The following is a 16,299-nucleotide window of genomic DNA, read 5'->3' as shown; positions in this document are numbered from 1 at the left end:
AAATGAATGGGGAATTGACATTCAGTTTTAATATTTCCCACAACAGACAGTCTTTGAGGATCTTCCCATGAATTCTGAATATCAATTTACCAAGAGGTAGGTAGGGGCAGCCACTAGCTATGATGAGTCTCTTAAAAGCAGTAGCTTGTGCTTTCTATAAACCCAGAGAGCTGGCCCATGATGCACTCTGCAAAGACTGGATTTCTTCTACTCAACCTGAGAAACTCACTGAAAACAGAACAAGGCTGAGGGGAAATGAGGACAGATGCTCCAGTATCCGAGAGCTGCCTGCTGAGTGATCTCCTCCTCACAGTTCCTAGACCAGAGAAACTGCCTCAAGTCATTCCCCAGAGATAAGTCCAGAAAATTTTCATCCCTTGGAAATGAGCCTGGCACTCTGGTTGGAATTTTGCATAAATGGGTTGGTGTGTCATGCATCTCTGATCTCCCATGAAGCAGATAAAATTGTTCTCCACAGCCTTGTCTCCCCTCAGGGGCCTGTCTAGTCAATCCCATTCTTCCTCTCAAATTTCCCAAACATATAAACTCCAGTGTTGGCTGTTCATTTTTGAGGTCATATTAGTGAAGGTAACAAACATTTGAAAGATAAAACTCACAATATACTAAAAGCTCAGTGGGCGATACTTGCAATTTGTATAAAATCAAGAAGAGAAATTGTTTTTGTGCCAGGCAGTGGTGGCACACACCTTTATTCCCAGGACTTGGGAGGCATAGGCAGGTGGATTTCTGAGTTCGAGGCCAGCCTGGTCTAAAGAGTGAGTTCCAGGACAGCCAAGGCTACACAGAAAAACCCTGTCTCAAAAAACAGAGAGAGAGAGAGGGAGAGAGGGAGAGAGGGAGAGAGGGAGAGAGGGAGAGAGGGAGAGAGGGAGAACAAAATCAAGAAGAGAAATAGTTTTTTGTAAAACATAATTCAGGGAGATGAGTCAGAGTTAGACAAAGGAGGATAAGGGTGTCATGTGGGCAGATCTGAGAAGGAATTGAGGAAAGTTTGCTGAGAGAAGAGCCTCGTTCCCCAGTTGCACAGAAATGGAGAGTCTCTGGGAAGCTTTTGATTATCATTATAGTCTGACCTTGACCTTGAGACAAAGCCTACACCAAGATGACCAGTATAAGAATGAAGCACAAAGACTACAATGCAGATAATGTTGCTGCCTGTGACTTGCCCACCATGGGTGGCATGTCCTTGTGATTGTACGTGTTACTCGTGTATAATAAGCCTCAGAGTATAAACTGTTTGATGCTCTGAATAGAATTGGCTATTCCCTGAGACTCTAGTCTGCCTCATTTGTCAGCATTATCCTCCCAGGCCCCACCACCTCTGGAGTGATAAGTAGGAGTCTAAGGACCTTATATGACAAATGTCATTGCATCCTTCCTGTGAGTAGCCGTACAACTTCTATGCTTCCCCCTCACCTTGCTGAAGAAGCTGAGACAAAGAGGGATTGTCAGTGGCAGAGCTAAGATGAGACCTCAGGTTCCCCACTATTTTATATTTTATATCTCTAGAGTTTAGATATGGTTTGTGCATTAGAATTTAATTCTTAATGTGAAGGATTAAGGTATAGAATAATCTATCATGAGTTTGCTAGGTTATACAATCCCAAGTGATCAGCCCTCCACACAAACACACACACACACACACACACACACACACACACACTTATATGTGTAATGATAATAATTAAACAAGTTAATAATATGAGACGGAGTGAAGATAACACAGGAGGAGTTAGCTGGAGGGGAGAACATGAAGAGTAAGAATTATATAGAGTATTCGTGTATGAAATTCTAAAAGAAAATTATTAAATTTAAAAAAGAAATTCAAAACTGTATTCATATTTAATGCTTACAGATAGGACTTTGGGGAGGCGCCATGTTATCAGGGTGAAGTCACCATGTCTGAGTACTAGTGACTTTAGAAGAAAAAGGAGAGAGATTAACGTGTGTTGGGGGTGTGTGTATGATATTCTCTCTCTCTGTCTCTCTCTCTGTCTCTCTCTGTCTCTGTCTCTCTCTCTCTCTCTCTCTCTCTCTCTCTCTCTCTCTCTGTCTCTCTCACCCCAGCAACCCCTGTGTGCTGATTGTCACTACCTTAGAGCTTTATCTGATAGCAAAAATGCCATCACCAGATGCTTGTCCTCATACCCACAGAATGCTGATGTTAATAAACTTTTTTTCTTAAAGATCAATGAACCCACCTTTAAGGATTCTATTACACTGATGAAACACTAACTCTTACAACGTCCCTGAGTTCTGCACCAGGTGGAAGTGATGGTCCAGATCCTGCCAGTCCTGTGGCAAGGGGCTCAGGGTGGGCTGTACAGAAGAAGGCAGATGTTCATACCATGCCGCTGGAAACTGTTATAAACTCACACCGGCACAGCAAACAATGTAAAACTGAGCCAGCAAGTGGTTAAGAGCAGTCTCCTCTAGACATGGAAGAGTGGTGATTTCTGTTGTGCTCTTTCTGGAATTTATACATGGAACAGTTTATACATAACAACGGAATAGTTCTTCATTCAAGTGTCACCTTGCGTTTGGAGCTTCCCCACTCCCGCCTGTACACACTCATCCACAAGCCCGCAGTGGACCATAGCTCCATGTACATTTTCCCCAAATTATTTTCTACCTCCCGGTGCTATGCAGCTTCAACACTCCCCCAGAGGCTCATGTGACGGAGGTTTGGTCTCTAGTGTGGTGGTGTTGAGGTGGGGTATGAGTAAGAATTGGGATCTTGTGAGAGAGAATCAGAGCACAGATAATTAGGTACACCCTCATAAATGGATTAATGATGTCTCAAGGGATTTAGTCAGGTTTCCAGTGGCTTGAGAGTGGGCTGATAGGAACCAGGCTACACCATGCCCTGGCCTCTTCTGCTCCCTATCTTGTAACATAGCCAGGAAGCTCTGGCCAGAATTCCAGTGCCTTCTAGTCACTAGTATCACGAGCCAAATAAGCCTCTTTGTAAAGTTCTCCAGCCTAGCCAGACACGATGGTACATGCCTGTAACGCTAGCACTCGTGAATTTGAAGCAGTGGAGTCATTACTTCAAGGTGAACTTGAGTTACGTATCTTTATCTCATTCACTCCTACATTCATAGACCCCATTAATAAATTTTTTAGAAATGAGTTGCTGATTTTTAAAAGTGTGTCATTTTTAGATAGTACACCATAGGCCACTTCTTCACCTGGCACAGATCCAGATTGGATGCTGACATACCTATGGGTCCCAGGTACCTGCCAGCTCCTATCTTAGCAGCATGTCCTCCACACAGAGGAGGACAGTTGGACAGACAACCTTAGCTTGGTACCCAGGTATGTTACCTGTTCTTCCTGTCTGTGTGCGTATAGGCTTGTATTCCTTGGAAATTTCATTCACAAATATCACCACATTAAGTCTTCTCGCCTCCATCCACAGATATGGTCCAGATCTGTCTTCCTGGCTACATGAGACAGCTGTTTTGGGCAATGTAAAGATAGCCAGATGCTAACTCCTTCCAGTCTGGTAGCAGACATTCCAGAGCTTAACCCTTGGCCCCAGGCTTCTGCAACACAAAGTCTCCATCAACAGACTTAGGAGGCAAAGGCAGTCCACAGAGTCTCCTTAAAGATAGACACAGCTGGAATTTTTTTATAGCAAAAGAACTTGAGAGTATTTGTGATCATAGCATAACAGACAACTGTTTATGTAGCAAAGGGAGGATCTACAGAGATTGAAATCGAACCCATTTTGGGGAAAAAAAAGAGATATTATTGCTATGTATATGAATGTTTCTCATTTGACTCTCTTAACATTAAAATATTAATATAAAAACATCAAAGAGAAACCTGACCTTTCGATTCTCATCACAAAGTCTCTTTCCAGTCCTGTGTATGAGTACACATAGTATCAGATTTGATGCACATATTCCATGCACTGACTTACGTTCAATGTTTAAATTTTTTTATTTAAAAAGAATGTTTAAAAAAAAACTTCCTCGCTTCAAAAGAATGGGTGAGTAAAAGAAAGAATCTTGAAACATTAGGGATGCTGTCCGTCCTCAGCATCACCAAGTGCTCCAGCTCCTGAAACATTAGGGATGCTGTCCGTCCTCAGCATCACCAAGTGCTCCGGCTTGGCTGTTTTTGAACAGCCAGTCTTGACTTATTCACATGTTTCAAAGGTGTGAAGGAGCTTAAAAAAATTTTCATTTGTGTGAGTTGTATGTATCAGTATTTATTGTCATGCATTAAAATTGAAAAATTAAAAATATTTATATGTTCATTAAAGCGAAAAAGGTTCAGGGCTAGAGAGATAGTTGAACTGAACTGGCTGCCCTTCCAGAGGACCTGGCTTTGATTCCTAGGACTGGCATAGCAGCTCATAATTGTCTGTAACTCTACATCCAGGAAACCTAACATACTCTCAGGCATCCATGTGGTACACAGACATGCATGCACCCATACACATAAAATAAAACAAAATATAAATAAATGAACAAAATAATGGAAGTTCTGTAACATGTTATCCTAATGTAGTTTTGTGGAAAAGGAACATACTTTCACGATGAAAGAACATTAAATGACAGAATTGAAATTATCTTGCATTTTTGCAAGTTCTTTAAAGTTTAGCCTAACAAAAGACATCTGGGATCTCATCTCTGCTTCTGCATTTAATTTGCTGCAATGTGTTGCTTTGGTTGAACTATTTGAAGGAAATCTGGTCTTACATAGATAATAGCAGTCAGTCTTCTGTAGGCCCAGCTTCCACATCTGCAAATTCACCCAGTCAAAGAGTGAAAAGATGGTTTACAGTGCACTGGTAATAAACATGTAAGGACCTTGCCCCCACGTCTCTCACCATTCTTTAAAGGGCACACGATAACAAACATTTATATGATGCTTACATCATGCGAGGTATTGTAAATAATCCAGAGGTGATTTAAAGTACACGGGGAGAATATATGCAAATTGCACAGTGTTTCCCACGGAGGACTTAAGCATCTGCATATTTTGCTGGGCTCTGGGGAATCCTCCGTGAATGGGGGGGGGGGGGGGAATAGCTGTAACTGAAAAGGGGAGGAATGCTTTTGTATACTTGTTTCAGATGATATACAACCCTCTCCTTTGTTACTGTCTAAAATGTCACAAGTGAGACTTTGCTAAAGGTTAGTTGGCCAGCAAGCAGCTCTGCAGAAGGGTACATGCATGCTTAGCATGCTCAGGGCCCTCAGTTTATTCCCCTGCACAAAAGAAAAAAGAAAAGAAATCCCCCTTTTAAAATTAATTATAGTTCTTAAATGACATCATAGACTTCTTGACTGTTACATTAAATTCTACTATTCTACTTTGCACTTGGAGCAGTTCTTCTTCCTGTGAATAATTTGGACACATTATACATTGGTCATTCAGTCACTGAATTATAAGTGCTGTTAATGCTCTCAGTTTTTATCATACAGCATCAAAAATATGTTTGTATATAGCCTGGCCAAGTTAATCAGCAAAGTCTTACATTTTGGGAAACTCATGGGTTCATAATGAAAACAGATTTTTCAGAAAAAAAAAATTAGTTTTATGCCAAAAAGCTTGAATCGTAGACTGGTCTGAAGTTCAGCAATCAAGCACTTGCATAGCATGTATGAGCCTAGGATTTCATCTCCAGACAGAGAAATGGATTTTATCATTGCAACAAACATTATCACTTGTTTTTCTTGAATGCTGTGTTCAGCAGAGCTTCGTCTTGGAAATCTGACAAGAGATAGTAAGGGAATACAGAAAGAACAGGCACATCTCTACAGAAATGTTAGGTGAGGTTGCCCGGTCCATGTGCTGAAGTGACCCCAGCTAGCACAGCACAGTGGGGAGGAGTTAGCTCCTCTCAGTAAGAGGAGCAGTCTCCGGGTGTAAACACAAGAGAGGAAGAAGAGACAGTTGTAGTTTTTATGCAAATAGGTCAATCATTCACAAACATCATACTTGGATTAGAAGAAGGCTTTGCCATTCCAACCCTTACCAGGAAAGGTTTTGCCAACTTCCTATAGGCCTGAGGCACTGGTCCTTGTCACGGCTGCGTCAACAGCAACAATACACATTCACCCTGAACTCCATCTGATCCTCACTCAGGGTTTCTGAGGTTCTCTATGCTACACGTGAAGTGATCGACTGAATTTGTTCTGTCTGCATTAGATCCCTGCCAAATATTTCAATCTGAATAACCATAGACTGTCAGTCACTTGTCAAATAAAAATGGATTGTGTGAAACATGTGGTTGGTTAAGCTTTAACTAAAATGAGCATGATTTGGTTCCTCACGATAGCCAATATACCCGGCTTTGAAACACAAATGCTTTATACATATTTGCTGTGCTGACTAGTGAAGTAGAAATTCCTGGTTTCTTTGGAAACTCAGTTGTGTCATGGTGATGTTTTTCTGGAAGCTGGAGCAGACCCTTGAGAGGGCTCATGATGTTTGGAAAGAGCATAAATGGAACCCCCACGAACAGTGAAAGGATGCACTTGCATTGGTACACGGTCCAATGCTTTGCTGATGCCAGCCTGGGCATGGCAGACATGGCTCTGGCAGGCCTTATCTTTCTCCCATTTCCTCCACCTTGCTAAAAAAACAAAAACAAAAAACAAACAAACAAACAAACAAAAACATTAGATTGCATTCCTGAAGCTATCCACCAAGGTCTATTCCCTTATTTGGCCACTTCCTTTTCCTGAGGCTGACAACTAAGTTCCAGCTATCACAGTATTGAAGTCCAGTAATCAAAAGCCCCCTTGTGACTACCCTAGTTAACATGACCAATCAAAATTAAACACCTCATGCTAACACAGGGTTTCCCCTTTTACCTTTATAACACCCCATTTTCCTATGGGCCATGTCTGTCTCCTCTCTATCCAGAGGCAAGGGACTCTCTGCCCTCTCTCTTTTGTTCCTTTCTCCTTCTCCCTCATCCTCTAACTCTCCTGTCTTTGTCTCTTAGTCCCTGTCTTTCATCCTTCTGGGGCAAATAAATCTCCTTTGCACTGAGAACTTGGTCTTGCGGGGCCTGAGCATATGGATTCTTACATACAGTGATGTGAGAAGGCCCAGCCCTGTGAGTGGTGCCACCCCTGAGCTGATGGTCCTGGGTGCTATAAGAAAGCAGGCTCAGCAAGGCAGTAAGTAGCACCCTCCATGGCCTCTGCATCAGCTCCTAGCTCCAGACCCATGCACTGTTTGAGTTCCTGCCTTGGCTTCTCTCAGTGGACTGTGAATTAGGATGTGTAAGCTAAATAAACCTTTTCTTCCCCAAGTTGCTTTTGATCGTCGTGTTTCATCACATGGATGGTAACCCTGATTAAGACACTTGCTATCTCATTTCATGGGCCAATAAACAGATGAGCTGTTTAAATGCTGGTAAACTCTAGCTTTTGTTTAAAAAAAAAAAACAAAAAATATGTGGATGTGTTTAAGCACCAAACTCTATCAAAGCATAAAAACCTTGCCTTAGTTATGTTAGTATACCAGATTTATCCATAGTTGATTTACCACAGAGGAAAAAAATGCATATCATCATAGTATTATTGAAACAATTTGATCTTGAGAAACCTCCAAAAGGATCCCAGAACTCCCCACGGATCTACGAATCACAGTTTGAAAATGAAGACTCTTTGGAAACACGGAGACTGGCTGCCTAGACAAATGGATAGTTTCCATGTGGCTTTGGCTTCAGTCTCCTACCTACGTAGAGATGAGCTGGACAAGTATGAGCCATCAGAGCTTGTACTGTTTGGTCTACTAACCATTTCTCTACCAATCCTCCTAGGCCACTGCTTCCTGAGTCATGTCCGTTTCCTAGTCTTCAAAGTCTTGCTAATCTGGCAGGGGAGAAGAAGCATCTAAAGAGACCCAGGAAAAGATCTCCTTTAGGCTTGGCCAGAGCTGCCCAAACCACTTCCTTCTTCCCCTGGACTGAACTTTGGTCTGGCTGGGCAGTCCCATGGCAAGGAATTCTCCTGCTTACTTGGGGCCAAAAAAATATGGGCAAGAGGTTTTGGCTTGTTTTTCCTTTACATCATAATGCATCCTTGACAGCTTTTCCAAAAAAATATACTCTAAGCAGGAGTAGGTAAGGGAAAGCTTCAAGCTCCCCTCAGTGCGTAGTAAGAAGCAGTCATCGGAGAGCCCTTGTCTTCTTGGGCCCTTGTACTCCTTCTAATGTTCTGCAATTATTAGTAACACAACAACACATATCTACAGAGGTGGGAGGTCTTTACAACTAGAATTTCCTCTAAAACTCAAGCCCTCTACTTGTTGGTTTCAGCCAGTTCACACCTAGCCCGGGCCAGGAACATATTTTATTATTTTGCTTGGGTACCAGAGAAGCTCATGATCTGTATATACCATGTTCTTAAATCTCACAAAGAACTACTCTGTCTTCCCAGGAAATGTTACGGATGGGAGCGGTAGTCAGTAGTGAATAGACAGTCAATTAACGAGACAGAGAGAACCCAGGTGATATTCTGTCTGGGTTTTCCTGACCACATCATCAGTTTAAGTTCTTTGAGTACAATTCTTTGGTTTAAATACTTAGACTAGATTTCTTGTCCTAGTTGGATGATGACTAATGTAGTCCTTAAACCTCAGTTTTTCCTACCTGTAAAACAAAGCTAGGAGTAACACCTATCTCCAATGAGTAGCATGAAAAAGAAATAAGAGCTATCTCCTTCTGTTTGGATAAGAATTAACAAATGAAAATAAGCCTGGTGGGCTTGGCCCAAGGCTTGTCTTCCAGCCTCATTTCTTCCCCTTTGTCTGATGCAGACACCGAGCACTGTTAGAACTTCCAGTTTCTTGAAGGCTTCCTTGGTTCCTGTACAAATATACTAGGGTGACATATTTTATTCTATTATAGTTACTTTACTCTGTACAACATCTCTGATAAAGCTATGAAGATTTACAAAGCTTTCTTGTAGCTGATACATACATGCTTAGTGTGCTCCTGTGTGCGCCTGCGCGCGCACGTATGTATGTGTGTGTGTGTGTGTGTGTGTGCGCGCCTGTGCGCACGCTCCCGCAAACAGGAGCACAAGCAAAAAGAAAGAATTGCTCATTCATAGTAAAAGACAAGACAAAGATTTCGAGAGATCCTGTCAAAATGTGAGCTTGAGATGGTGGTAGTGGTGGTGGTGGCAAAAAAAGCCTTTAAATGACAGCACTCGGGAGGCAGAGACAAGTGAATCTCCAAGTTCAAGGCCAGCCTGGTCTAGAGGGTGAGTTCCAGGACAGCCAGAGAAACACTATCTCAAAAAAAAAAAAAAAAAAACCTCCAAAAAACAGAACCAAATGTTAGCTGGGTGTAAAGGCACATGCAATCAGAAGTCAGACATCTATGAAGAAAACAACCATGGGCCATTCAAAGGGAGACTACAAAGTAAACATGAAACAAGACAGGTCTTCAGCCCCACTTTCTATTCACGTTCTTCTGGACAAAACAAGCAGTTCTACCCCCATCCCTTAAGGTAAGAAAAGTCAATGGTGACATCAAGTTGGAAAAGTAAGTGAAAGAGGTGTGTCTGAGTGATTCTAACAGAAACAATGTCCTAGAGCACTGAGTGAGTTTCTTAGTCAATGCTGGCGACTTTCAAAAGTCATAAAGAAAAGGCTACATCTAGCTGACCTTTTGGCTTTGCTGTCCGTATGACCACCCACCCAGCCAGTCACCTAAGCGTCTCTCATCTTGGTATTGTACTGCATCTCAGGCCAGGGGAGCAGAGTGTTTGGGCTGAGTGTGTGTCTCACAGGACAAAAGCTCGTTCCTCCCCCTGCCTGGCTGCTGTGAAATGGAATGTACCAACAGGGGATGTGATTCATGTTTGTAGACACATAGTATCCCGACAGCTGATCAGGAAATGCCATTTTGTGTCTGGTGAAGCCTCTTCAAAAGTTTGATGGAGACTTGCTTGGAGCAGATGTTCTGCTTATTAATGTTGATGCTTATTATCTAGTCAAGGACTCAGTCTGCTCTCCCACTACAGCCTGAGAAAGTAATTCACATGCTTGTCTCTCCCTGCTTTGTCTCTCTGTGTCTCTGTCTTGCTATCTCTCTGTCTGTGTCTATGTCTCTCTCTGTCTTTCTGTCTCTCTCTCTCTCTTACATACATAAATGCACACACACACACACACAAATTGTTTAGAAGAGACATCACACAGCATGAGGTATGCTTTAGACTGGAGAATGCTATTTATTTTCAAGGCAGAATGAGTTTCTCTTAATTTATAGGCAATAAAGATAATTCAAAAGATTTAAAAGAACAAATAAATCCAGCTCTCAATTTGTGCTCAAAAAATAGGAGAAGGCCAGGAAGAGGGGCAGACATCTACAAATTAAATCTATTTACAGCTAGCCTGTGGCCTCTCTCAAAGGAAATGGATGCTGATCTGCTTACTGGAGAGGGATTTTTATTTATTTGATCATTTGTGTGCTTATTCACCTTGCAGGGAAACACCTAAATTTTCCAAAGGTCTAGATGTCTGTCGAAGCATTACTAGATCTTAATAGGAAATGAATGAGACTCAGGGACAACTGGTAACAAGTTTTTTGGAAACGATTCCCTAACATTTAAACAGAAATGAAAGTGCATGTTATAATGAAAGCATGCCTTTTCATTGCCTAGAGAACTCATGAGGATAAATTCTTCTCAGGGACAAAGCAGAGCAAGACCTCGGCTCAGTGAGTAAATCATGGCTGACTGGTTGATTAATACCAATGTATTTTAAATTCCTCAAGATTTAGCACAATGATAAACTGGGTGTGTTTAAGTTTTTCTTCAGTCTCCCTATTTTGAGGCATGTCTCTCACATACCCTTGGGGATGTAAGGAGCCCTGTCAATCCCCATCTTCTCAGCCCACCAACCCCAAAGTCACCCCCAGCTAAGGAGCAAGGGAAGTGGTGTCTAAGGTTTCTCTGATAGATCAGAAAGGACGTCTAGAAGCTTTTTATAAAGGTAGGCATCTCACACCTCAGGAAGAGAAAAGGGAACTTTGTTTTTCTGATCAGAAGAGTCATATTCATTTCATTTTGGAGATGCTTCTATTTAAATTCAGGAAAAGCAGTGCGAGGTCAGCACTTCCACCATCTTCCCATCATCACCTTCACTTCCGTTACTGAGTGTGACCAAGGTAGCATCCATGGACTCACTCTTGCCTCACCCCTGCCCTTGACATCCACCATGTCTGGCTCTGGCTTTCTTCTTTAACTTGGTGCTTGTCCCTAAGCATCAGTGCTTCTTGACAGCTGCCCTCGTGGCGACTTCCCTCTCCCTAAGGGTATAACTCACCTCACACTCCTGTCTGACCCTGGGAGTCTTCTTGCTGTGCATCGAGTCTCCTGCCTTTGGTGGCCTTTATGAACTCCTTACTCTCGCTCCATCCTCTTTACTACATATGCTAGCACAGGCTAATTTTAGTAAGCTCATTTTTCTCTTACACCAGCCGGGCTTGTTTCTGTCTCCCCTCTCTATTCGTATATCCTCCTGCCCCCCGACACACACCTTGCTTGTCCAATTTTATTCTCACTAAAAAACCAGCTTGTCGTTAAGCTTGCTCTTGTGACTTTTCAGCCTTCCTGTTTTCTGAGTTCCCCCAAGATGCTGAGCTGTGCCACTCAGTTTAGCAACTGGCTCAGTACAGTTCTGAGTTGTTCCAAACTCGTCCATTTGTATGATTCATGTCTTCCACTGTGGTATAAGCCTTCTCAAGACAGACAGCTTAGTTTTGGCTTCCATGTATTTTTTTTTTTGACTAGACAAATGGTTTGGAAGGGAATATATGATTCAAAGAGTATTTATTGACATGGCTATGAGGTATAAAGGCCTTTGGGGGCCAGCCCAGACCAGTTGTCATGATTAAATCAGTTACTTTCTGAACCCCTCCAAATGATGTAGGCACATTATAAGTCTCCTGTCACCTATTCACAGTGCAGGTAAAACCTTGGAGTCTCAGTTTTCTTAACTACAAAGTGGAGGGGGCTAATACTTGACAGGGTTGCTATAAAGATTAAGTGGCAAAAAGATACATAAAGTTTCTTATATACCCTTTTACCAATGACTAGACCCAATAGACAGCTTTTCTTATTAATGAACACGAGAAAACGGAAGTGGCAAGATTTAATTCTGTAAATGACTTTTACTCACCAAAGGAGCCTGAGCCTAGATCCCCACATGGTAGGGAGACAAGAAGCTTACCATCTGCCCAGCTTGAGTGGTGTGGTGTCAAGCTGTCTGGAAGAGATTTGCTTTATAAGAGGAAGAGAGCCTATCTAGATGGAAATAGCATATAGTGGTTCAATTCTAGGTACAACAAATACCCTAGTGGGGTCAATCAGCATTGTGACTCAAGAACAATGCCCCAGGAATAGGAATCAGACCTTCCTTTGCAGAGTGGTTCTGCATGTAAGAGCACACAGAATGGATCTGCCAACCCTGTGGCAGCCGAGATACGAAGAGGATCAGAAAAAAAAAGAGAGAGAGAGAGAGAGAGATGACATATTAGTAACAGGCGTGTAATGTTTATCATGTCCTTGCTTTGCTATGAAAGCTTCAAGAGTAATAGCTCCATGGGGCAGCTACCATGATTCAATGATGTCATCTCTGTCTACTCCCCCAGATTCATTCTCTGTCCTTCTTTGCTCTACTTTGTACCATGGGAAGCTGGCTGTTACGGATGGCTGCAGCCCCCTTTCCTTACACTGGATTCCAGTAGGATTAAGCCATTGCTGACGGAGGGCTACTAGCAGGAAACCACCAGAATAGGCAGAACAGCATCAGAGCTGAGAGATAATAGTGGCAGTGTTCCCCTAAAGAAAGATACAGATGGCTATCACTGTCACACCCACATCTTCACAGACAATGTCATCATTATCCTCCATTCTAGTAGTGTCTTATGATCTAGGAATTCGCTGTTTTATGTCACTGTTTCTGGTGTTTGCTATTGCCCATTGGTCTCTCCTGCCTTGCCCACAGTAATGACAGCCTCTTCAATCTAAGGATACAACCGCATTGTGCTGGGATCCTGACTGCTATGATTTTACAGACAACAGCACTGGACCCCAGAAGAGTCCACCAAGAAAATGGGGTGGAGTTGAGTTTCCAACCAGACACGCAGGCATCCTAAAGATGTTGAGCTTTGCTTCTATCTGCCAATGCAGATTATGAGGATAACCAAGACAGGATCCAGATGTCGACCAGAACGTAGCTACAAGCTTTCACAAGCTTTCATGCCCACAGGTAAACACCCATACATGTTGCTTTAAGAAAGAAGCAATTGTTTCAAGAAAGAAGAAAGTGGAAAGCCTTTCAAATAGTGTCCATTTGGAGTTAGTTTTGCTCACCTCACTTCGGACTCCCAGTCGGACCAGAAATGCTTGATAACGAGTGGAAACAGGAAGTATGCCAGACACTTTAGGCCCGTTGCACAGAGATAGGACTTGTGGTCATTTGCTGCTTTCCTGTGGCCTCTATTTTTTTTCTCCTTGTGAGGACGAGGATAATTCACAAAGATCCTGATGAACATAGGACGTGGAGAAATGGGTATTTCACTTGGTGGCGTTTCTTGCTTGGTGGAAACAGCTAACAAATACACACAACTGTTCTTCACATGCCTGCTGTATCTTTGAGATGGCTAAGAGGCTCTTCACACCATCACACTTTCCCTCTTCAAATCTGAAACAACAGTTACCAGAAATGTCACATCCATCCAGGTACATATTCACTGACTCTCCCACTGAGATTAATACCCAGTTCAGAACTTTTCTGTAAAAAAAACCCGAAAAGAACAAAACTAATACTTGACCATATAAGACTTTTACAGATTACAATGATTTTATTTTATTTTATTTCTTTGAGGCGAAAAACAATCCTGCTATGTGGCCCAAGCTTGTCTCAAACATCCAATCCTCCTGCTTCAACCTCCTGAGTACTGGAATTATAGGCATGTTCTACCATTCTGCTTAATGTTACTTTTGAAGGGTATTTAGATTCTTTCCCCTTTCATCCATCAGAATTCTTTGTTCTTAAGAGAGAATTCTTTCATTCATATGGAGACCTTAAAGACTTGACTGTAGAGCCAAACAACCTGGATTTATATTCTGATTTTGTCACTCCTTGAGCTCGGGTTTTCCCATGAACTGATCCCAAGAAAAGAACATGGTACAATCAGCTAAATTGAGAAGTTGTGGTAGGAAGACCCAGTAAGAAAACGGGGACATGCTGCAGTCGTGATGGCCAGTCAACATGGTATGCCCTGAGAGGAAATGCACTGCAGGATGCTGAAGATTCCAGTCCACCACATCCATGGGAAACTATAGAACACACGCATCCAAAAGCTTGCCACCGAAGTAAAGAGAGCTACTACTGATCTATTAGCTTTCATCTACTGTAGGCTGAGGGTTGTTCCTTATCTCTCTAGAATTTCAAAACTCTCTTCATGTACACAAGTGTTCTCCCTGGGGAGAGTAAGGACCATGCCTGCACGAGACCACTTGGAGCCAAGAGGATGTGAGAGGGGCTGTGTGTCTGCTTTAGGCCACTCTTTTCATACTCAGATACATTCATGCAACTGGCCTATCATTAGGTTCTCAACACGTCTAGTCACATTTTCAAAAGAAAGTAAAGATTTATAATAGGCTTGTTAATCTAAATGTGAAACATCCCCCCCCCCAAAAAAAAGAATTTTAAAAAACACATGTTGGAAATACACTGTCCAGTGTAATGTTATGGGGTGGGGGGAAGAGATGGGAGGCTTATAGGTTCGGAGGGCTCCACCTTTATGAACAGATTACTGTTCATTATTATATAAAGGGCTTAAGGCTGTCCTTTTGGTTTTTTTTTTTCTCTCTCTCCTCTGAACCCCACCCCTTGACTCACCCTCCATCATGGGAACAAGCAACTGAAAGGTTCTCACCAGATGTCAGCATCTCAATATACCGTATGCAGGACTGTGAGGAGAACGTTTCTTTTCTTTGACTATTGCCCAGTCTCTAGCATTCTGTTATAGCTGTGCAATACAGACCAAGGCACAGACATGCCAATTATACAAGCTTTGTCCTCTGCTTTGGTTGGCCTGAAGGCTCTCAGCCTACTCTTTGCCACATGTTCCGTACCCACACTGTGGATTCCCTTTAGCAAACCTCTCCGTATTCCACCCCCCACCTCTGTTTAAATCTCTGCTATGCAGAGGGCATTTTAATTCTACTTCATATACATTTATATTAGAAGCAATTGTTACCTAAGCACTAAGGTACATTCCTATATTAGCCACTCAGAAAGCTGAAGCAAAATGATCACGTGAGCCTAGGAGTTTAAAACCAGTCTGAGCAATGGAAAAATATTACCTCAATAATTCAGTCTAATTGCATTTAAAAACAAAAGTATTGTCAATCAAAGAGTCTTTGATCATTGTCTTTAGAGAAGTACGTCCATAGACTTGTCTTTGACAATGTAAGAACTAGGGTTCTTCAAAGAAAAAGAGCCACTCACATGTAGCATGCATAGATAGATAGATAGATAGATAGATAGATAGATAGATAGATAGATAGATGATGGATGGACGGATGGATAGATGTGTAAGAAGAAATTTGTTTTCAGAGTCAAACCCACACATTGTGAGACTAATAAGTCTCACAATAGTTAATCACACACTGGAGAGCCAGTGATATAGTTCAGTTCAAAAGTGGAGGAAAGATGAGAGAGAACCAGGGAATGGGGTTTAAATGCTGGAGACCCAAGGATCAAAACCAGGAGCTCTGATGTCCCATGAAAATAAGTGGATGATCTAGCTCAGTATAGGGCATATAGAGGACATGTTGGCCCTTTCTTCATTTCTGTGTTCTGTTTAGACCTTTGTAGTCAAAGACATTTTCCACCCACACTGTCAATTTCCACCCACACTGCCAAGGACTCCTTTACTAAGCCTGTTGATTCCAGCATGGTCTTCTTTGGGAGTCACCCTTGTAGACACATCTAACAGTGCTTTCTACCTGACTATCACTTAGCCTGTCAGGCTCACATACAAAGTAAATCATCACAGTCTTACTTCTTGATACCATTCTCGTCCCTAACCCTAGCATTGCAAATACTTTACTTCTTCTTCGGTCACATATTCCTGTCTCTGTTCAGACGCCCACCTCCTCAATCTGGGAGCTAACTCTCTTCATATGTACATACCCCCCTTCTTCTTCTTCTTCTTCTTCTTCTTCTTCTTCTTCTTCTTCTTCTTCTTCTTCTTCTTCTTCTTCTTCTTCTTCTTTT

Source organism: Grammomys surdaster, unplaced genomic scaffold (assembly GCF_004785775.1).
Source record: "Grammomys surdaster isolate TR1022 unplaced genomic scaffold, NIH_TR_1.0 174, whole genome shotgun sequence".
Lineage (NCBI taxonomy): Eukaryota > Metazoa > Chordata > Mammalia > Rodentia > Muridae > Grammomys > Grammomys surdaster.
The sequence above is the reverse complement of the archived record's forward strand: the minus strand, read 5'-3'. Positions refer to the sequence as shown.